Source organism: Leptonychotes weddellii, chromosome 5 (genome assembly GCF_054177405.1).
Source record: "Leptonychotes weddellii isolate Sample4059 chromosome 5, ASM5417740v2, whole genome shotgun sequence".
NCBI classification, from domain to species: domain Eukaryota; kingdom Metazoa; phylum Chordata; class Mammalia; order Carnivora; family Phocidae; genus Leptonychotes; species Leptonychotes weddellii.
In genome coordinates this window covers 93,829,562-93,852,524 of record NC_138373.1, presented here as the reverse complement: position 1 = coordinate 93,852,524, position 22,963 = coordinate 93,829,562, and the positions used below count along the sequence as shown (strand labels likewise).

Sequence of the window (22,963 nt, the reverse complement as noted above, 5' to 3'; positions counted from 1 at the left end):
CTCTCACTGTCTCTCTCTCTGTCAAATAAATAAATAAAATCTTAAAAAAAAAAACTTTGAAACGGGGCACGTGGGTGGATCAGTTGTTAAGCATCTGCCTTTGGCTCAGGTCATGATCCCAGGGTCCTGGGACTGAGCCTTACGTCGGGCTCTCTGCTCAGTGGGAAGCCTGCTTCTCCCTCTCCCACTCACCCCTGATTGTGTATCCTCTTTTGCTGTCTCTCTCTCTGTCAAAATAAATGAATAAAATCTAAAAAAAAAAATACTTTGAAACAAATGAAAATGGAACGACAACTTTCTAAGACTATGAGAGGCAGCAAAAGCGGTTTTAAGAGGGAATTTCATAGTGATACAGGCCTATCTCAAGAAACAAGAAAAATCCCGGGATGCCTGGGTGGCTCAGTCTGCCTTCGGCTCAGGTCATGATCCCAGGGTCCTGAGATCGAATCCCGCATCGAGCTCCCTGCTCAGCGGAGAGGCTGCATCTCCCTCTGCCTGCTCTGCCTGCCCCTTCCCCTGTTTGTGCGCTCTCTCTCTCTCTCTGACAAATAAATAAATAAAATCTTTAAAAAAAAAAAAAGAAACAAGAAAAATCCCAAATACACAATCTAACTTTATATCTAAAGAAATTTAAAAAAGAACAAACATACTGCAAAGTTATTAGAAGGAAGTAATAAAGATCAAAGCAGAAATAAATGAAATAGAGACAAAAAAGATCAATGAAACTGAAAGTTGTTCCTTAAAAAGATAAACAAAATCAATAAACCTCTAGCCAGACTTATCAAGAAAAAAAGAAAGAAGGCCAAAATAAATAAAATCAGAAATGAAAGAGAAGTTACAACTGACACCATAGAAATACACAGAACTATAAGACTACTACAATTATACACCAACAAACTAGAAAACCTAGAAGAAATGGAAAAATTCCTAGAAATACACAAACTTCCAAGACTGAATCACAAAGATAGAAAATCTGAATAGACCAATTATAAGTAATAAAATTGAATTAATAATTTTAAAATTCCTGAAAACCAAAAACCCAAAACCAGACAGTTTCACAGGTGAATTCTACTAAACACTTAAGAAGAATTAGTACCTTTCCTTCTCAAATTATTCCAAAAAATGGAAGAGGAAAAAGTGCTTCTGACTCATTTTACAAGGCCAGAATTTCCAGAGCACCTGGGTAGCTCAGTCTGTTAGTGGCTGACTCTTGATTTCAGCTCAGGTCATGATCTCTGGGTTGTGAGATTGCACCCTGCATCAGGCTCTGCACTCAGCGCAGAGTCTGCTTGAGATTCTCGATCTCCCTCTACCTCTGCCCCTCCTCTGCTCACATTCACTCTCTCTCTAAAACAAACAAACAAATAAATAAAACAAGGCCAGTGAAACCAAAGACCTCCCCAGAAAGAGAAAATTATAGGCCAATATCCCTGATGAACATAGATGCAAAAATCCTCAACAAATATTAACAAACCAAATTCGACAATACATTAAAAGGATCATACACCACAATCAAGTGGGATTTATTCCAGGGATGCAAGGGTGGTTCAACATTCACAAATTAATCAACATGATATACCACATTAACAAAAGAAAAATCCTATGATCATCTCAATAGTTGCAGAAATAGCAATTGACAAAATTCAACATCCTATCATCACAAAAACTCTCAACAAAGTGGTTATACAAGGGACTTACCTCAATGTGATAAAGCAAAAACACACAACGAAAACCCAAAACAGACTCATAGATATGGTAAACCAATTGGTGGTTGCCAGTGTTGGGAAGTGGGACATGAGTGAAATGGGTAGAGTAGTCAAAAGGTACAAACTTCCAGTTATAAAATAAATAAGTTCTGGGGATGTAAAAATTTAAAAGTAAACAAAAACACACATAAATAAAACAAAGTTCACCATAATCTTACTACCCAAAATAACCACGGTTAATATTTTACTTTTCTTATGTGCATAATGACGTGCATAAAAAATAGCTAAATAACATATATTTTAAAAAATATATGATAAACATGTTTTCATGGTAATAGTAATAATGCTAATATCCCATTACAACTTTATTTTTAACTGACGGTATCCATTGTATGAATGTATCATCATTTACTTAACCAATCTCTCGTGTATAACTTTAAAGTTGTTTCCAATTTTTTGACATTATAAATGAAAGATCAATGTGAGCATGTTTATGATTATTTCCTTAGGTTAAATTCCTAGAAGTGGAGTCAGTGGTGAAGGATTTGTACATTTAAAATACTCTGCCTTAGCTATTATACTTAGTCTGTGGGGTCAGAGACACAGAACTTGCCATAGCAAATGGTCTTGAGTAGGGTTCAGATTTCAGAACAAGTAGTACATTTGCTGACATTAGAAATGTAATTAATAACTGACTATCAAAGGAGTCCTACAAGGTAAAAGGAAGGAAAAAAAAAAGAAAAGTCACAAATCCTTTATGAGCAACTGAGATAGTTGTGTGGAAAGGAGTATGGTAGCTGAGCAACTGTCAACAATCCAGAGCTCATTGCAGGGGCTGGGGTGAAGCCATGAGCTGCCTCTGTGGTTGCATTTAGAAGCCCATGTTGGGGTGCCTGGGTGGTTCAGTTGGTTAAGCATCTGCCTTCAGCTCAGGTCATGATCTCAGGGTCCTGGGATCAAGCCCTGCATCTAGTTCCCTGCTCAGTGGGGAGTCTGTTTCTCCCTCTGCCTCTGCTGCTCCCCCGCCAACCTGCCCGATTGCGCGTGCTCTCTGTCAAATAAACAAATAAAATCTTAAAAAAAAAAAAAGCTCATGTCTATTTTAGCACCAACTTGTCTTACATCTCCTTCCTACCCTTCTAATTCCTTTCCGTGCTGAGTTCCAGTCTAGCCTCCTGACTTTGAAGTTGTGTGTTCTCTTTCAACCTTCAGGCCCCAGATAATTTCTTAATGAATGGTGTTTTGCTTGTAAACTGGAATCTGATCTTGTCTCCAGTAAATATCCAATAATGTATTGGGGCATGCCAATAAGTATCTCATTACTTTCATATATGAGATCAGCATCTTCTGTAAGCTTTGTAGTTCCCTATAATCTTGGGCCATAACAGAAAAGAGATACTTTCTTTTGAGGCAGAGATGAAGAAAGGGAACTGCAGTTAGGGAAAGGGCAAGGAAACATAGATCACAAAAGAGAAACTGGCCTTAGTGTATAGTATTAACAGCATTATCTTTGTATGGGATAGATTTGGAACAAATTCATTCATTTCTTATTTATTCATTAATTTATTGATTCAACATTTGTTAAATACCCACAAGAAATAGGCAATTAGCCACTGGGAAGTCAAGGTTAAATACTTCATAGTCATTGCCCGTAAGGAGCTCACAGTCTGAAAGATGTGCATGTAATATTTTTAGTTATATCTGAACTTAGAAGTGGGGAGAAATGGTAAATATAGTTTCCAATGTAAAGCTCAAGTTGGGATTGAAGAAGTAGCATAATTGGCCAAAGCACAGGCTGCAGCTAAGTAACATGCTGTAATGCCTGTTGGGTGCCCTGGACCCTGGAGAACCTAGGATTGTATCCTGGAATTGCATTTGGGTAATGCTCATCACATGTGCTTAGAGAGTTAACACTTAATGGCATATCACGGACAGGTCACTGAACTAAGAGCTGCTAAGTAAAAATAATTACGTCTTGACTTCATGAAGTTTACATCTAAATCCATTGGTCACTGGAGCACCCAAAGAAGAGGAGAAAAGGAGATTTATTTAATGTTTAGCTAATGAGTGAAGTAAATCTGGTACAAGATCTTGTAAGACAAGTCATCAGAATGGATTTGGCTCAGTTGAGTTTATTCCAGAGGGCACTTACCAAGGCCAAGAAGGAAAGCTGCATAAAAAGCAGAGAGTTAAGAGGTAACTATCTTAGGTAAGAAGCTAATCTATCTCAAGTTTCTTCGTACTTCCTCCAGAGAAGTTGTACCATACAGTGTGCAATGGTTAGTCAGTATTGGAAAGGATGACAATGAGAAATGAAAGGAAAATGCAACAGTTAAAATTACATTGCAAAATTATGATAAGAAATAGATTACCCAGGGGAAATGGTGCTATCAAAACCTAGATACTGAAAAAAAACAACCAAACAAACCTGGCATCTGTGATGTTTGTGATTAAGTACAAAAACAAAATGAATTTTCAGGAATTTCAAATAAGTTCTATGCTTCTCTTTGGTGATGATCCCACACTTAGTTTTATGATAATCCAGGTATCTCCAGCTATCTCAACATATGTTGTGAAATTTTGTAAGCAAAATAAACTTATGAAGATAAAAATTAGGTATAGGAAAATATGCTTGACTAGAACTCATGAGATCTAAATTCCATTTTAGTTTGCCAATAACTAGTGTGAATTTAAGAAAAAGAATTCTCTTTCTGACTCTCAATTTCTTCACTTTTAAGTTATGGAATCTGACTGGTTTATACAGTACCATCTAATTGTGTTTTTGCACACCTTGGGCCCCATATATGTATGGGGCTGGGTGGGAAGTGGTATTAGTGATTTAGAAATCAGAGTTTTGTAACTCTCCAAAACTGGTGGCTCATTATTACATGCTAAAGAACCTCACACTTTCTTTGGGAAGAATGGGACAGAAATTTGTCTTGCAGCTAGGAGGACCCACAGAGCTCACAACTAAGCACATGCAAAGGGAAAATTAATATTTACTGGAGGCTTGAGTCTGGTAGTGAAGACAAGGGATAAGCCAAAGAAACCCATAATGGGAGCATTTCCTGCCTATCTTATTATTTATTGAGAATCTCTGATTTTTAATTTAATTTTATTACTTAATTTGATTATTTTATTTTTCCTTTCACACTAATATCTGGCTGAAGAAAATTCCATAAATATTCCTTTTCTGGGATTTTGCAGTCCCTGAAGTCATCTTGCTGATTGCTTTACTTTAGTCTTGGCAGAAGCAGGTAACATACCCCAGCTTTTACATGATTTACAGCTGAACAAAGCCTTTTGTTTTCCCTTGCTCAGTTCTTAATAGGGCAGAACAATTGTTTTTTTGTGTTTTGTTTTTAATTTGAAGGGATCATTCTGAGCTGCAGTCAACACCCATCCCAGGCATGTAGAGTCAAGTGTTTTGGCCAGTCAAAAGGTGACTTTTGGGTCAGGTATTAACATGGAAAGGCATTCAGATATTTTGCCTATTGGGTTTTAAAAGACTTATTTGTGAAATACTTAACTCCAGGACTTTGTGGCTTTAAAAAGTGTGAAAATGTTTAGGTTGCCACCACTCAGAGTGGTTGCTCACAACACAACCAAGGTGTGGCATTTGTACCACACAGGTTCTATCTTGCTGATTATTTATGGTAATCACACGGGAGGTGAATGAACACACCGTGCAAGCTGTAAAAATAGAGATTGTGATTTGAGGGGAGGGGAGGAGAGACATTAGAGAGGAAGGAATAGTGAATAAAAAGGGTGTGATGTTATGTTCTGGTTCTGAAGCCTTAGTATCTGTCAACCATGCAGTAGATATGAAGATCTCTGTAGCATTAAAACTATTAAAAATCCCATTTAAGCTTTTGTTCCTAACTGTTGCTTTTGAAATATATCCTCTTAAATATACACGAGATTTGTAAAAGAACTATTTTCCAATTTAAAAAAAAATAAACTAATTTGCCATTTCTCTTATCTGAGTCTTCATGTGCTTATCAGAAGCACTGTTGTTTGCACAAAACCATTAGTTGATATTTCCAAAATTTTTATTTATTATTCTTCTGCTGTGCTGCTGAGTAGTTCTTTCCATAAGCATCTGAAAAATTTAAAACATACATTTCCAAACAGTTTCTTGTTCAAGGATTTCAAAACTTTTCATTTATAGTATTCTGATTAAAAAAAAAAAGAACCTTGAGGATATTTCATGATTTTTTTTGATTCATACTGTTATCCGTCCTTCAGCTTTAGTATATATTACATATTTAGTGTATATATTAATATATATACTATATACTAAATAATATATAATTATAATTAAAATAGAATATTATTATAATATATAAAATAATTATATTTAAAACATATAATCTATTATATAACTATATATAAAAATAATACTAAATAATATATACTAAATATATTATATATTTGGGCTATATTTGTTAAACTTTCAAAGCTTCAGTTTTCCCAGCAGTAAAATGAGATTTGAATACTTCCTAAAGATTACTGAAAGGATGAAACAAGATAATTAGACAAACAACTAACACAAACTCTGACAGTAGTAGTTAATGAATGAATGTATATTATTAACCTGATAAACACAGTTACATCTTCAAGATGTTTATTATGTAGATATCAAATTGTCCAAAGGATAATTTATAGATACGAATTAAGAGATCTTGAGAGTCTCATTATTCAAAACTCTGCATCTATTCACATAACTTATTCCTGTGGTCAAGAAAGGCTTCCCTGTATGTGTGGGTTGTCAGATAAGTAGGATGAGTATGAGCTAGGCAGCTTGGAGGAGGGATCAAGAACAAATAACGAGGGGACAGGGGTGGGGGGAAGGAGGGTTGCTGGATGGCTCGGTTAAGCGTCTGCCTTTCGCTCAGGTCATGATCCCAGGGTCCTGGAATCGAGTCCCACATCGGGCTCCCTGCTTAGCAGGGAGTTTGCTTCTCACTCTTCCTCTGCTGCTGCTCTCTCTCTCTCTTTCTCTGTCAAATAAATAAATAAAATCTTAAAAAAATAAAAAAGAATAAATAAGGGGGGTGGGGATTGGGTCAGGGAGAGGAAATGAACATATGCAAATATTTTCAGAGGCTCCCAAACTTGGCTGCATGTTGGAATCATCTGGGGAACTTTAAAAACATAAATCCTAGCCCGGGGTCCCCACCCCCAGGAGTTCTGATTTCACTGGTCTGGGGCGACCAGGCTAGTAGGATGTTTTTAAAGTTCTCCAAGTGATTCTAATGTGCAGTCAAGGTTCAGAACCATTGCTCTGGAGGCAAGAAATCAGGGAGCTGAAAGAAAATAGAAAGGGTAATGAGTAAGGAGGATAGAGAGGCTAAGATGGAAGAAGTGGACAATTCATAAAATGCCTCATCCACTGCACAAGGCTATCCTATGCTGAACTCTGCTAAGAACTTCTGGCTTTATTCTGAAGAGAGAAGAGCTGCAAGGAAAGGTTTTGCCCTCACTGGCTGCAGGGTCAAGAACTGACTGTAGAAAGTAAGACTAGAGGCAGGAGAGAAGTTTGATAAGTTAGAGTTAGCAGTTGTGCAGGCTAGAGAAGATGCTAGCCTAAACCAGAGCAGTGGCGATGGATTGGAGGAAAATGGAGTGATTTGAGAGGCCTTAAAGGAAGTGCTGACAGAAGTTGGTGACTGACTGGAAAGAAGGGTGAGATTTTCTTTTTTTTTTTTTAATTTTATTTATTTATTTGACAAAGAGAGACACAGCAAGAGAGGGAACACGAGTGCGGGGAGTGGGAGAGGGAGAAGCAGGCTTCCCCTGGAGCAGGGAGCCCGATTCGGGGCTCAATCTCAGGACCCCGGGATCATGACCTGAGCCAAAAGCAGACGATTAGCAACTGAGCCACCCAGGCGCCCTAGGGTGAGCTTTTAACTAAGGTAAGCCAGAACAAATAGAAGTCTGTATGAAGAAGGTAAGTTGAGTGTTGGAAATGCTGATTTGACGTGTCCAATGGATGTCTAGATGCAGGTGTCGGTAAGCAGTTGGGACATATAGTTCTGGAGCTAGAGAAAGCAAGGGTGGGGGCAAGTGTATTGGGTACTGGAAGCAAGGATCTGGTACTCAGGTCTCACACAGACTTCCTTTCCTTCCCTTCATTGCAGCTCCATGGGTCTGGCCCCACTAGACCTGAACTTCGGAGCCTGTCACATAAATCATCTTTTAACTTGGCATGTAATGTCAGTAAAACACCAAAGTAAACGGGGGAAGTGAGAGCAGGACTTTTCACAGAGAGGTACTTTGTCACAACTCTTCCAGTGGAGACGGTAAGACACCGTGTTAGCACCAGAAAGACAAAATCAAACAGGACGTGGGCTCTGCATCCCACCGCAGCTGTTGGTTCTTGGCAGCCATGTTTTTTCCTACCTGACCCTGGCCCTTTGGTCAAACCTGATTGGACCAAACGTGTCACCTGACTCCAGCTGGACCAATCTGATACTCTCTGGAGAATGTAAACTGAGAGACATATTAATCTCAAAGCTCTGGAAGGAAAGTCAAAGGATTCCTGCTGATGGTTGTTTGACTTTACCTTGGATCCTGTAAAACAGATTTTACTGATAGTCCCAGTATAATATCCATAAATTCTTGTAAATAAATTGGAAATATTCTAAATGTCAATGAACATAATGCAGCCATTACAAAATTGGGAAGCCCTCTGACTTACTCTTTAATACTGTCTTGTAAGATTATTCATTAAATGAAAAAAACACTGGAAGAGCAACACAGATGGTATCATTCCATGTGAAGAAAAAACTATCTGTGCAGGTATGCATAAAATCTGAAATCTGAACCACAGCCAAATTTTAATAGTAACTACTTCTTTTGGACTTGGAATTGTACAGGAAATATTTAATAGCTTTGTATTCTTTTTAAGTTTTAATTTTTCCTTTTTTGTTAACCTAGCTTGAGTTGAATTTTCTAACTCATCACCAAAAGAGTCTTCAAACAACAACTGAAGCCATGGAAATAAAAAACCTCAAGAAGCTTAATAGTCATCAAGTCTATAGTGAGATTTGGAGAGGAGCAGGGCATTAAATTGGAAAGACATTAAAAATTAGAAAGGATATAAATTAGGAAGGGTAGTCAGGATCCAGATCATGGCAGATCTGATAGATATATATATATATATCCAGGTTCACTACCTTATAAATAAAAACCTCAGGTTCTAGTAATAATTGAGTATGAGCCATCCTTTTTGCTGTACAAGAATCTGAAGATAAAGCCTCTGAACCCTTCCAATTTATAATAGCACAAGAGATTGTCTTGAATATTTGAAGCATTTTCAACTGAAATTTTTGAACCGAGTCTGGATTTAGTAGTAGTAGGAAAATGTTTGTTCTAACTTGTCCTTAATAAATACTTCACTATCAGTATCAACTTCTAAATCTACAAACACCTCCATTAATCTTTTATTTGACGTGACATCTAGAAGAAAATGACAGCAAATGCAGCAAAGATATTTAAAATATCTGGCCACTTAAAGAATAAAAATATGCCATCTGGTTTATACACACCCCCAGGGAATAAAAAAGTGATGTTATTTTTGTTTAAGTATGTTTGCCATAACCTACTGCCAACATTTTTCAATTAACCGTTTCCCCTCATCACTAAAAGGTAACACTCTAGCTTATACACTAAAAAATCTGTACACTCACAACTAGATTCCATGCAGTTATGAATAGTCACTCAGTTTTATCAGTTTAAAGAGGATTTGATATTTTCAAAGATGTAGGCACATTCAATGAACTGTGACAGTGATTTTTAGCCTATTTTTATTGCAAAATATAACACGTTGAGAAGAATTTATAGGAAAATGCAAATGTTCCAATGCACAAGTTAGGAAATAGAAACTGCTGGCAACCTAGAAGCCTGCCCATGTTGCCCATGTGTGCTTTCAAAAGAGCATATCCTCCTACCTTTCCCTTAGACATAACCATTATTATGATTTTATGGTAATAACTTCCTTTTATTTTTGTTATAGTTTTTTTTTTTTTTTGCCAACTGTGTATGCATTCCTTTTTCTGAACTTTATATAAATGGATGTATACTAATAGTTTTCTTCTGTATCTCATTGTGATTATAAGGTTTATCCAAGCTTGTATAAGCCTGTAATTTGTTTATTTTTTAAAAAGATTTTATTTTATTTATTTGTCAGAGAGAGAGAGAGCACAAGCAGGGGAAGTAGCAGGCAGAGGGAGAAGCAAGCTCTCTGCTGAGCAAGGAGCCCGACCTGGGACTTGATCCCAGGACACTGGGATCATGACCTGAGCCGAAGGCAGACCCTTAACCGACTGAGCCACTCAGGTGTCCCTATAATTTGTTCATTTTAATTACTGAGTAATATTCCAGTATAAGAACATAACACTTTTTTGTTATTGTTATTCTATTTTTGATAGACAAAAAAGTATAAAGCCTCTTTAAGACCTAAGGTAAATATAATTTGGTGTGACCCTAATAATTGTATCTAAAATTTTATTTGAAACTGTATTTTTATAAAATAGGGATCTCTAGAGCAACATTGCTCAATGGAGCTTTCTGGATAATGGAAATGGCTCAAAAATAACTATCTTTTTCTCTTAGTTTTCCCTTTTAAAAATTTTCATTCTATGAGATCTTTTATAAAGTTTTGCTGCCTTTGGAAATATGCTCCTCTTTATCACTTTCCACAAATTAAAATGAAAGGCAGGAAGAATCTCTTACAAAACAATTCATTGCAAATACTGTTAGGCCTGATGTTTTTCATAGGAATTCCTGAAACAGCCAAGAATTTACACCTCATGTGAGAGAAATAATTGCTGAGCACCCTCCCTGCATGCTTTGTCCCTGTTTGGCTGTCATTACAACTGTGCAACAGGTGTACAGACTTTCTTCCTTTTTAAAAATAATTGCAAATAGCCTTCCCACCCCCATCCACTTGGTAGGTGGTCCTGAGCCTTAAACCAAACAAAGCAGCAAGGAAATGATCTCCTTGTCATTGAATTCTGCCCATTAGGAATGGTCACATTCCAGAATTAATGCAGCAAAAACAATTGCCATTTTCTATCATTGCAGAGTTGAAGCACATGATCTGCTACTTGGCAAAAGTACATGAACAAATGTTCAAAACTTGGAAAGTAATTGTGTGATGTTCTATCAAGAGCATTAATCAAACACTTGAGCAAACTTAGCAGCAATAGCTTAGCAACATATTTATGGATATGTTTCCTCAGGCAAGGAAAACAAAAGCAAAAATAAACTATTGGGGCTACACCAAAATAAAAAGCTTTTGCAAAGCAAAGGAAAAACTATCCACAAAACAAAAAGGCAACCAACCAAATAGGAGAAGATATTTGCCAGTGATATATCTGATAGATGTTAACTCCAAAATACATAAAAAACTTCTACAAGTCAACACCAAAAAACCAAACAATCTGATTCAAAAATGGGCAGAGGATCTGAATAGACATTTTTTTCTGAAGAAGACATACAGATGGCTAATGAACACGTGAAAACATGCTTAGCATCACTAATCATCAGGGAAATACAAATCAAAACCACAATGAGATACCACCTTACACTGTCAGAATGGCTATTATCAAAAAGACAAGAAATAACAAATATTGGCAAGAATGTGGAGAAAAAGGAACCTGGTGCATTGTTAGTAGGAATGTAAATTGGTGTAGCCACTGTGGAAAACAGTATGATTCCTCAAAATATTTAAAACAGAAATGCCATACGGTCCAGTAATTCCACCACTGGGTATTTACCCAAAGAAAATGAAAACACCAATTCAAAAAGATACCCAACCCAAGTGTCCACCGATAAATGAATGGATAAAGAAGTTGTGTGTGTGTGTGTGTGTGTGTATATATATATATGTATATATATATATATACACACATATATATAATGGAATATTACTAAAAAAACGAGATCTTGCTATTTGCAGCAACATGGATGGACCTAGAGTGTATTATGCTAAGTAAAATAAATCAGACAGAGAAAGACAAATGCCATATGATTTCACTTTTATGTGGAATCTGAAAAACAAAACAAACAAACAAAAAACAAACAGACTCTTAAATACAGAGAACAAACTGATGACAGACAGAGAAGAGGTGGGTGGGGGGATGGGCAGAATAGGTGAAGGGGATTAGGAGGTATCAGCTTTCAGTTATACAATAAAGTCACGAAAATGAGAAGTACAACATAGGGAATATAGTCAATAATACTGTAAAATTAGGCAGTGTGTCCAAGGTCCCATGGATTTGTCTCTTGCTTCAACAGTGTTAGGACAAAACAGACCCAGGGACGCCCCTTTTACCAGCCCCCAATTACCCTCCAACCTTTTTTCCAACCTTTTTTTCCAGTTGCAACATTCAGAGCCATGTTGTTGGCCACTCTGCCTCTGGGGCCAGCCAACACCCTATTTTGAGGGTAGCTCCTTCTTACTGATCCCCCATGAGCTCCCAGATTCTTCAGAATTATTCCACCGAGGTGGAGGACGATATCGACTGCCTGATCAACATGCATCTGCTGACCTCCTACACTTACCTTTCTTTGGGCTTCTATTTCCACCGGACTATGCGGCTCTGGAGGGAAGAAGAGCAAGGAAGCTGAATGTCCCTTAAAGATGTAAAACCAGCGCTGCAGTGGCGCCCTCCTCCAGGATGTGCAGAAGCCGTCCCAAGATAAGTGGGGTAAAACCCTGGACACCATGGAAGCCGCCAAGCTCCTGGAGAAGAACGTGAATCAGGCCCTTTTGGATATGAATGGTCTGGGTTCTGCCCCACCGACCTCCATCTCTGTGATTTCCTGGAAAACCACTTCCCAGATGAGGAGGTGAAACTCATCAAGAAAATGGGTTATCACCTAACTAATTTCCGCAGGCTGGCTGGCCCCCAAGTTGGGGTGGGTGAGCATCTCTTCCCAAGGCTAACCCTCAAGCACCGCTAGGAGGCTCTGAAGCCCAGCAGCCTTTGAGGGGGCCAGGCATCCTCCTGGTGCCAGGGCTTGTGCCTAAGTCTCTCTCTGCAGCCACTAGGCAGCTTTTTAACCATTCTAGAGTCCTCTCCCAAGCCGTGGACCAAATGGAAACAACAAAGCTTTCTGCAGCAAAAAAATATTGTAATATTATAACATTGTATGGGTAACTACACTTAACATGGTGAGCATTAAGTAATATATAGAATTGTTGAATCACTATGTTATCACCTGAAACTAATATAACATTGTATGTCAACTATACTTCAATAATTTTTAAAAAGCAGCAATAGAATGAAACATGTTTGGCTACCTAAAAATGTTAAATCCCATATTAATATAAGATGCAAATATAACAATAGGTTACTCTATTTTTGTTATGTAAGGAGGAATTTTTAAATTAGTTTATAAAAACCTTAAATAATAAATGATCACCAACGAATGCCAAATTTGTTAATATATCTAGTAAATAAATATCTCTTTTCATAGGGTCCCTTCTCTACTTAAGAAAAATCTTGAGGAATGTCTTCTATCAGCCTGGCTTGGTCCAATCACTGGAACTAGAGGTGATTGGATAGTACCTTCACAGGCTCCTACTTGAAACAGGTGGCCAGGAGAAAAGTCGTACCAAAAAAAAAAAAAAAAAAAAAGTATGGTACACATACCAAAGGAAAGGAATTTAGAGTGTTGGATGTACAAAGTGATTAATACAGTAACATTTAGATCAATTACTTTACTTACAAGTAGCAGGTTACATAGAAAATGTGATTGGGAAAAATGGAGTTACTGGCTAATATGTGATTGCCAAAACTTTGTGCCTCTACTAATGTGAGTAGCTAAAATATTTCCTATAACTATAAAATTATGTCTCATCTTACCAGAAGGGATTTCATGAGGTTGATAGCATAAATGGAAATTTAAACTCAAACTTCAAGTTCTTCTGGCATGAAGATACAAAGTATGAAACAAGTAAAAAATCACAGCATATAAAAATAAGCATTTTTAATTTGTAGGAAAAAACCCCAAATGTTTTATATTTAGATATGTAGTGAGTCTTACAATCTGAGCTTCAATTCTACTGAAATATTTGGAAGTCATTCTCACTGAGCTGGCCAATTCCCCTTGTAGAGAATAAATAGAAACATCTCAGTTCTGATTAACTGAGCACAGTGATTTCCCAAACAGGAAATAATCTGCCTGGGACATATCAACAAAGCAATTTCCTTTTCTGAATGCATGTAGTTGTATTGAACTGGGAAACATTTCTGAATGTGGTTTACTAGCTAGAAAACCATGCTCTTGGGTAATGTTTTCATAGTTTGCCAGCATAGATGAGAACTCTGTTTCAACTTAATGTTTTTTTCTCACCCTCAGTATTTATGAATAATCAAGAAAACTGTTTATGGTACAATCTCTCTTGAATTTCATCACAAAGAATAAACCACCACAGGAATTCTGCAGGTTTGTTATTAAATATGAACTAATAGTATGAACTGAAATCGATATATCAGAATGGGGAATTCAAAACCTCCAAATTGCTAAGCATAAACTCTGTTATTTTTCAGTTACATTTCTCTTTTTATTCCAAAATTGAAGATACACACATTAGAGGGTTTGAAAGATTTTGTAAAGCAAAGGTGCTCATCAAGCTGAAGATCTGAGGTAGTAAATAATGATAGTTCAGCAGTACAACCTGTGGTTTACTTTTCTATTTATGTCTTCCGTTTTTAAAATGACGAACTTGGGGCACCTGGGTGGCTCAGTCGTTAAGCGTCTGCCTTAGGCTCAGGTCATGATCCCAGGGTCCTGGAATCGAGCCCTGCATCGGGCTCCCTGCTCTGCGGGAAGCCTGCTTCTCCCTCTCCCACTCCCCCTGCTTATGTTCCCTCTCTCGCTGTCTCTCTCAAATAAATAAATAAAAATCTTTAAAAAAATCTATATAAAAAAATAAATAAAATGACATACTTAATAACTGAGCTCATACATAGAGGGAACATATTTTTAATTATTGAAGAGCCCAAATTCCAAATGCCATAAAAATGGTATGTAAGCCCTCTTTATAAGCACTCTATATATTAGGATTAAATTTTGCGGGGTGCCTGGGTGGCTCAATTGGTTAAGCGACTGCCTTCGGTTCAGGTCATGATCCTGGAGTCCCGGGATTGAGTCCCGCGTCGGGCTCCCTGCTCAGCGGGGAGTCTGCTTCTCCCTCTGACCCTCCTCCCTCTCATGCTCTCTTTCATTCTCTCTCTCAAATAAATAAATAAAATCTTTAAAAAAAAAAAATTTTGCTATAGTTCAGAATTTACCTCAGCAGTGTCTTTTATACACACACACACCACACACACATTCCAAGTAATAGTTATATATATGTTGTATGTTATATATATTATACTTGATAATTTTGAGAAATTTTTCTTTATTCAAATCTCTTCTCTATCACTCTGATTAATAACATTCAACTTTTAAAACATTATATTCATAATTTCAGAGATTGATTTATAAGGTAACTTCATTTGGGCTTTGTCACAAAACTGATTTTTAAAGCAAAACACAAAAGCATTTTTTAATAAAAGGTATATTTTCTCTTGCTTTCAGCCTTCATGAGGAAAACACTGTACTAAAGAATATGGTAGTATTTTCATTTATGTGCCAAGGAGCAATATATTGACATTTGAGCCAGATTACTTATTACACAAATGATCTGGAAAAATAGATAAAATTAAATTATCTAATAAAGCTAAATTGGATAAATATTGGCTAGTTATTTGTTTTGTTTTAAAGATTTTATTTATTTATTAGAGTGAAAGAGAGCAAAAGCAGGGGGAGCAGCAGAGGGAGAAGGAGAAGCAGACTCTCCACTGAGCAGGGAGCCCCATGCGGGACTTGATCCCAGGAGCCTGGGATCATGACCTGAGCTGAAGGCAGTTGCCTAAGTGATTGAGCCACCCAGGTGCCCCAAGTTATTTGTAAGCAAGAAACCCACACCATAAATATTCAATGGTTGAGCAATATAGACAAAGCACCATTGCTGTAAAAAAGCTGGGAGTAAGTGAATTAGGTTGACTTGCCCTTCTTAAGTAGTGTGCCAGGCTTCCCCTTTCTACAGTTAAGATCAATGGGGAATTGTCTGTGAGTGTGCGGATGCATCATATCACTGTACAGGAAGGTGCTCTTGTCTCTAGGCAGATTCTCACTAAGGTATTGTTGAAACCCCACAGAGGAGAAAATCAGTCAATGGAAATGTTCTTTCAGTGTCACAAAGAGCTGGTAATCTAGCTTGTTGGCTTCCACATCCAGATTTGCCATTGATTTGCTCTGTGATAAAACATTTAACCCTCAGTTCAGCAGTCTAAAATAAAGGAAGCTTTGCTGAAGGAATGGCAGCAGGTTTAATTAATCTTCTTAAGGAGCTCTAAATCCCTGGCTATGTGGCTAGGGGAAAAGTACATAATTAAGGGTTCTGGTCTTCTAGAGAGGGAAAGCACTAAGCTGGAAAGTCTTACCATAATGAGCACATGCCAGAAATGTGATAACTAAGGGTTACATACAAAAATTGAAAAGGAAGATAAATTAGTCTAGGAAGTTATACTGAGAAAATGTGACCACCTAGTGATCACCACTAGTTTTGGTCATTTGAAATACGAGAATCTGGAAGTATCTGAAGAATTAGAAGGCAGGAGTGACTTGTTTTTTGAAGGGTAATAATGTAAGTAGTACAATTTATTCAGATCCTATTATGTTTTAGGCATTCTCTGGAGGCAGTTTATATATATATTACTTTATCCAATCATCACACCACTGAAAGGTAGGAATTACTGTCTTAATATATAAGCAGACTGTGGCACTACAAGATTCCTTGATTTGCCCAAGATGATAGAGCTATTAAGTGGCAGAGTCAGGTTTTTAAACCCAGATTTAAAAACCCTGTAGTCAGGGGCGCCTGGGTGGCTCAGTCATTAAGCGTCTGCCTTCGGCTCAGGTCATGATCTCAGGGTCCTGGGATCGAGCCCCACATCGGGCTCCCTGCTCTACGGGAAGCCTGCTTCTCCCTCTCCCACTCCCTCTGCTTGTGTTCCCTCTCTCACTGTGTCTCTCTCTGTTAAATAAAAAATCTTAAAAAAAATAAAAACCCTGTAGTTGTCTCTAGGTTATAGGAGTCTCAGCTAGTCTGGGTCTTGATATTATTCTAAGAGAAAAACTTGTTTGATGATGGCTATGCCCAAAGAAGACAATTAATTCCGTGGAAGTTTTATTCAGTGAGATTTTTGTCTCTTAGGTTGAGTAGCTGATTTTGTTCCTAAGTGAAGAGTCCTAGAGAATTTCAAAAGAAAGAGAGTAACTTCAGGGTCCAGCTTCCCCCAAGCAGAGAAAGACACATGACCCTCACAAATTCCATGTCATGACAGTCACATGAAAAATATTGGACTTTATATGAACAATCTTGAGAAATAACAGTAACACAGTTAATGGCTAATGCTGCACAAACTGTTAAGAGGAATGAAATTGTATTTGCACTGGAAAAGGATGTGGTTGTTAGTTTACCGCACAATGAAACAGTTACTTGTGATGTTTTAAAAATGTGTAGGTATTTATTAGTGTCCATATGTTTTACATTTAAATTTTACTTTAAAATATGGGTCTTGGAGGGGCGCCTGGGTGGCTCAGTCGTTAATTGTCTGCCTTTGGCTCAGGTCACGATTCCAGGGTCCTGGGATCAAGCCCCACATCGGGCTCCCTGCTTGGCGGGGAGCCTGCTTCTCCCTCTGCCGCTCCCCCTGCTTGTGTTCCCTCTCTCACTGTCTCGCTCTCTCTGTCAGATAAATAAATAAAATCTTAAAAAAAAAATTCTAAACTATGGGTCTTGGGGAGGGGCGCCTGGGTGGCTCAGTCGGTTAAGCATCTGCCTTTGGCTCAGGTCATGATCTCAAGATCCTGGGATCGAGCCCCGCACTGGGCTCCTTGCTCCACGGGGAGTCAGCTTCTCCCTCTCCCTCTGCCCCCACATTCTGTCTCTCTCAAATAAATAAAGTCTTTAAAATAAAATAAAATAAAATATGGGTCTTAGGGAGCCTGACTGACTCAGTCGGTAGAGCATGTGACTCTTGATCTCGGGGGTTGTGATTTCGAGCCTTAGGTTGTGTGTAGAGATTACTTAAAAGTAAAATTTAAAAAATCTTAAGAAAAAGTAAGATCTGGGTCTTAAGCTATATTCCCAATATGAGTAACTGACATTTCACTGTGTAGCACTAACTTCACTTAGTTTTACTATTTTGAAAAACTTAAATGTAATAGATATTTACCAAGTGACAATTTCTCTGGATGAGAGAAATTCTAAATACTTTGTTAATATATTTTATAAAACTAAATAGATACTATAACATCAAGAACATAAATATGAAATTGAATAACTTTCTGGTATGAGAACAACTGCTTGGCAAATACTTCCTTAATTATACTACAGAAAGAAGACTGCTCATAAAATAAAATTACTTATTTTTACATTAAATAGCTAGGAATCAGGGGTGCCTGTGTGGCTCAGTTGGTTAAGCGTCTGACTCTTGATTTTGGCTCAGGGCATGCATGATCTCAGGTTTGTGAGATCAAGCCCCACGTCAGGCTCCACGCTCAGTGGGAAGTCTGCTTGAGATTCTCTCTCTCCCTCTCCCTCAGCTCCTCCCCCGACTCGGGCACACACGCTGTCTTTCAAATAAATACATCTTTAAAAAATAATAATAATAATAACTAGGAATCAGTGTCAGATAGTGAAAAGGAGACCTGGGTTTTAGCTTTAATTCTACCAACTCTATCTTGGGTAAGTTTCAAAAACAAGGGGGTTGGATTTGGTGATCTCAAGTGTTTTATGCAGCTTGCTCTATATGTCTAAATTTCCTAAGAGCTAGATGAGTAACTTACAAAATATTTTCTCAAGCAAGGATAGAATCATAACCACTTGAGTCACTGAAATGTTCACTGGACAAGCTCCCCATGGAGGTGCCCTATGAGATGATCCTTCCTTGGCTTGGTATATACAGCATGATGTAATGTTTTAATAGGCCTCACCTTGTCTGGTGGAGTCACTTTATCAGTTCATTTCTGGGCTGACAGCACTGAGAGAAGTACTCAAAATGGCCTGTATATGAGATTTAAAATCCTTTTATTATGCTGCAAGAGGAATTTAGAAAAACCAACATTCCAATGTATTCCAAATGAAAAATATCACTATCTGTCCCCACTTCTGGTGCTTACTATGGCAAGATGTGTCCTGTATAAAACATGTAGTCACACAGATAAAGGTTTACTTAACAAGAAATTCTCAGTGAGGATGAAACCCTAATGATCTTAAAATTCTTATTATCATCGTGCATTTATACAGTGAGTTCCTTTAAGGAAGGCTTCTTGAAACTTCTTCCAAGTAATATGGAAAGGTTGGCATTTAGCCATGGTTGAAGAATCACCAAAGTTTTCTATGTAGGTGGGGGAAATTGCTTTGCTAAACAGACAACTGGAATATTCCCTCAATCTAATAATAGGGTGAAATAAAGTAAATAAACTTCATGTTTCCCTGGTAGTCTCTCCTCTCTTTTTGGTCATCTCTTTCTTTACCCATGTTGTTTTTATTTTTTTTATTTTTTATTTTTTTAAGTAAGCTCTATGTCCAATGTGGGGCTTGAACTCACAACCCCAGATTAAGAGTTGCATGCTTTACAAACTGAGCCAGCCAGGGGCCCCACCTGTGTTGTTTCTAAAACCAAGAAGTATATACAAGGAAAATCGGACTACAAACATTCAATTATCCTTATTAGCTTTTACTGAAATTTCACTTTTCTCACTTTAAAGTTATAAGCCAACCCTCCTCCTCCTTTAAAATTTGAGCATTTGATTTTTAGTTGAGAACTATAGATAAGGCTGGGGCGCCTGGGTGACTCAGTTGGTTAAGGTCAGACTCTGGTTTCAGCTTGGGTCATCATCTCAGGGTCCTGAGACAGAGCCCCAGGTGGGGCTCTGCACTCAGCAGGGAGTCTGCTTAAGATTCTCTCTTTCCCTCTCCCCACCCTGCTCTCTCTCTCAAATAAATAAATCTTTTTTTTTTTTTTTTTTTAAAGAAGGTCTCCTGGGTGGCTCAGTTGGTTAAGCATCTGCCTTCAGCTCAGGTCATGATCCCAGAGTCCTGGGATTGAGTCCCACATCGGGCTCCCTGCTCAGCGGGAAGCCTGCTTCTCCCTCTGCCTGCCGTTCCCCTTGCTTGTGCTTGCTCTCTCTCTCTCTCTGACAAGTAAATAAATAAAAATCTTAAAAAAAAGATCAGGCAATCACTGTTTATGATTCATAGGCTGAGAGTACTGTATATTGCTTCTTACATATGCCACCCCTAACTGGGAAAAATGAAGAGTATTTGTTTTTTACATTTCTCTCTGTAGATCATAAACATGGTTCAGTTCAACAAACATGTATCAAATACTATGCTAGGTACTGGAAGCACAAAGCTTAAAAAAGAATGATTATTGCTCTCATGGAGCTTATAGTTAAATAGAAATATAATTATAGTAGTAATAATAATGATAATGCCTAACATTTATTGAATGATTCCTATGGTGCCAAGCAGGACTAAATGTTTTAGATAAATTATCTCATTTAATCACCTCTGGAATAGGGATTATTATTTTACAGATGAGTAAATTGAACATTGAGGGAAGTTTAGTAACTTGTCCACAGTCACACTTGCAATTAATGACAAAGCTGTGTTGAAACTTTGGTCTGTCAACTCTAGAACCTCATTCATAAATAAAGAAAATCTTTAAAAAATTCCTAGAGATTAAAATTTTTAAAAAATTCCTGTCTGCTGCAAGATTTTCAAGGCATATCAAAACTTTACTCAGAAGAATGTACTTTACGGGAAAAGTTTGACAGTGAAAAATGATATTTTTTGAGATGAGACACTAATAGGCTTGATAATTCAAGGAAGGATATTGAGAACTAAGGACCAAAAACAAAGATAGAAAAAAAGATTTGTGGAAAAGTCTTTTATAATTGTTCCCAACAGAGTAAATACACATTTCCTTTTTATCATAATTCCAAGTTAATCAATGTTTTATAATGACTAGAGAAGAAAATTGAATTTTAACTCTGTGCAGGTTCACTCGTGTAGTATTTAATATTTAGTCTGAACACAATTTGCTTTCTTTTTTAAAGGTTTTTTTAAATTTATTTATTTGAGAGAGAGAGAGAGCACATGAGTGGGTGGAGGGAAGGGCAAAGGGAGAGGGAGAACCAGACTTCCTGCTGAGCAGGGAGCCCAACATGGGGCTCCACGTGGGACTTGATCCCAGGACACTGAGATCATGACCTGAGCTGAAATCTAATGTTTAACCGACAGAGCCACCCAGGTGCCCCTGCTTTTTTTTTTTATTACATCTATAAACAAGTCTAACAGATGAACTGTTCTTACTGCCAATAGACTCTGGGATGTACAAAAAGAATATATATTCTTTTAAAATCAATGAATGATAGGTATGGTTAAGACGCTGCATTTTCTTTTCTTTTCTTTCTTTTTTAAAGATTTTATTTATTTATTTGAGAGAGAGAATGAGAGAGAGCACATGAGAGGGGGGGAGGGGCAGAGGGAGAAGCAGACTCCCTGCCGAGCAGGAAGCCCGATGCGGGACTCGATCCCGGGACTCCAGGATCATGACCTGAGCCGAAGGCAGTCGCTTAACCAACTGAGCCACCCAGGCGCCCAAGACGCTGCATTTTCTTAAAAGACCCTATCAGAACATAAACATTCCAATATACGTTATTTTCTTTCACATGATCTCTGTATAGCATCAAGCTCAATTACTTGATCTATTGAGGCTACTACTACAAATAATTTTAGAAATGCTCATTTGGGAATAGTCATCCAATTCTGAATTGCATTTTTAAAAATTTACTATTTGTGAAACTTTACCCTTTGAAGGTGGTTTAATTTTTGGAGTAAAGCTAAAATCATTGGGCCAAGTCTTATTAAACAAGAAGGATTGCTTGTAATCCAAAATGAACTATGTCTCTAAAGTAGGAAGACTAATTCTGATGTGAGACTTATGGAAAGTGGAGGAGTGATGATGGGAAAGGCATGTTGCACAATGATTTGCTTGGTTAATGCTAAGTGGATGATCAGCTAAATTACCGACTGACGGTGGAAGAGATTTGAGTAACTTGGTCATGGTGAACTCAGCAGAACAAATAGTAGAATCCATAGTTGAGCTTTTATTTGAGGATATACTCACCTAGGTAGAGCAATCACTGCTTGTCTGAGCTGGACTAACCAAAATGGTAAGTTTTATAGTGGGGCAAAGAGAAGAATGGGGGATTATGGTGGTGAAGGGAAAGGTTCTGTGTATTTTTAGATGAAATGAATAATGTAAAATTTCATTTTTACTGAAAGGTTTGAGAACAAAAGCTTTCTGTTCAAATCAAAGTAGATAATTTACTCAATTATATTCAATGATGAGGAGAAATAGAACTTGACACTGTTCTCCCTTTTCACCTTTATTAAATTAAGATTCACAAAATAAATAATTAAAACAGTTGTTCAGAGGTGCCTGGGTGGCTCAGTTGGTTAAGCGCCTGCCTTCGGCTCAGGTCATGATCTCAGTGTCCTGGGATGGAGCCCCGCATCAGGCTCCCTGCTCAGTGGAGAGCCTGCTTCTCTCTCTGCCCCTTCCCCTGCTTGTGCTCTCTCTCTTTCTCTCTCTCTCGCTCTGTTCTCTCTCAAATAAATAAATAAAATGTTAAAAAAATAAAAATAAAACAATTGTTCACAAGCATCATTCAAATACTCCCCACTATCTTCCCTTTTGAAAACTAGCATTTCTGTTCAAACTATCATTTCTAGTATCCTTTTACAAGAAGAATTTTTCAGAAACATATAATAGATACATTTGCAGTCATTAATTTAAAATACATATTTGAAATACTGTTGGGATTATAATATCTTAAATTGGCATAGCATTTTGAAGTTTTCAAACTACTTTCCTATTTCTCTGGCATAGAAGCAGGAAAGATGTATTACTTAGGGTTCTCCAGAAAAACAGTAGGGGATAGATTGGATAGATAGATAGATAGATAGATAGATAGATAGATAGATAGATAGATAGATAGATAATAGATAGATAAATAGACAGATAGATGTAGGTAGATTTATGTTAAAAAATTGGCATACACAATTATGGGGGATGACAAGCTTAAAATCTGTAGGGCAAGCTAGCAGGCTGGAA

At 37.5% G+C, this 22,963-nt stretch overlaps 1 long non-coding RNA gene across 2 annotated transcripts in view; it reads right to left on the bottom strand.

Annotated features, from left to right (window-relative positions):
• Nucleotides 1-11,859: 11,859 nt before the first annotated feature.
• LOC145721428 (uncharacterized) overlaps nt 11,860-22,963 on the bottom strand; it is a 30,389-nt gene continuing 19,285 nt past the window's right edge. For both annotated transcript variants that reach the window (XR_014145102.1, XR_014145103.1), the window contains one exon: nt 11,860-12,459. This is a non-coding gene — a long non-coding RNA (uncharacterized LOC145721428). The remainder of the gene's footprint in view (nt 12,460-22,963) is intronic.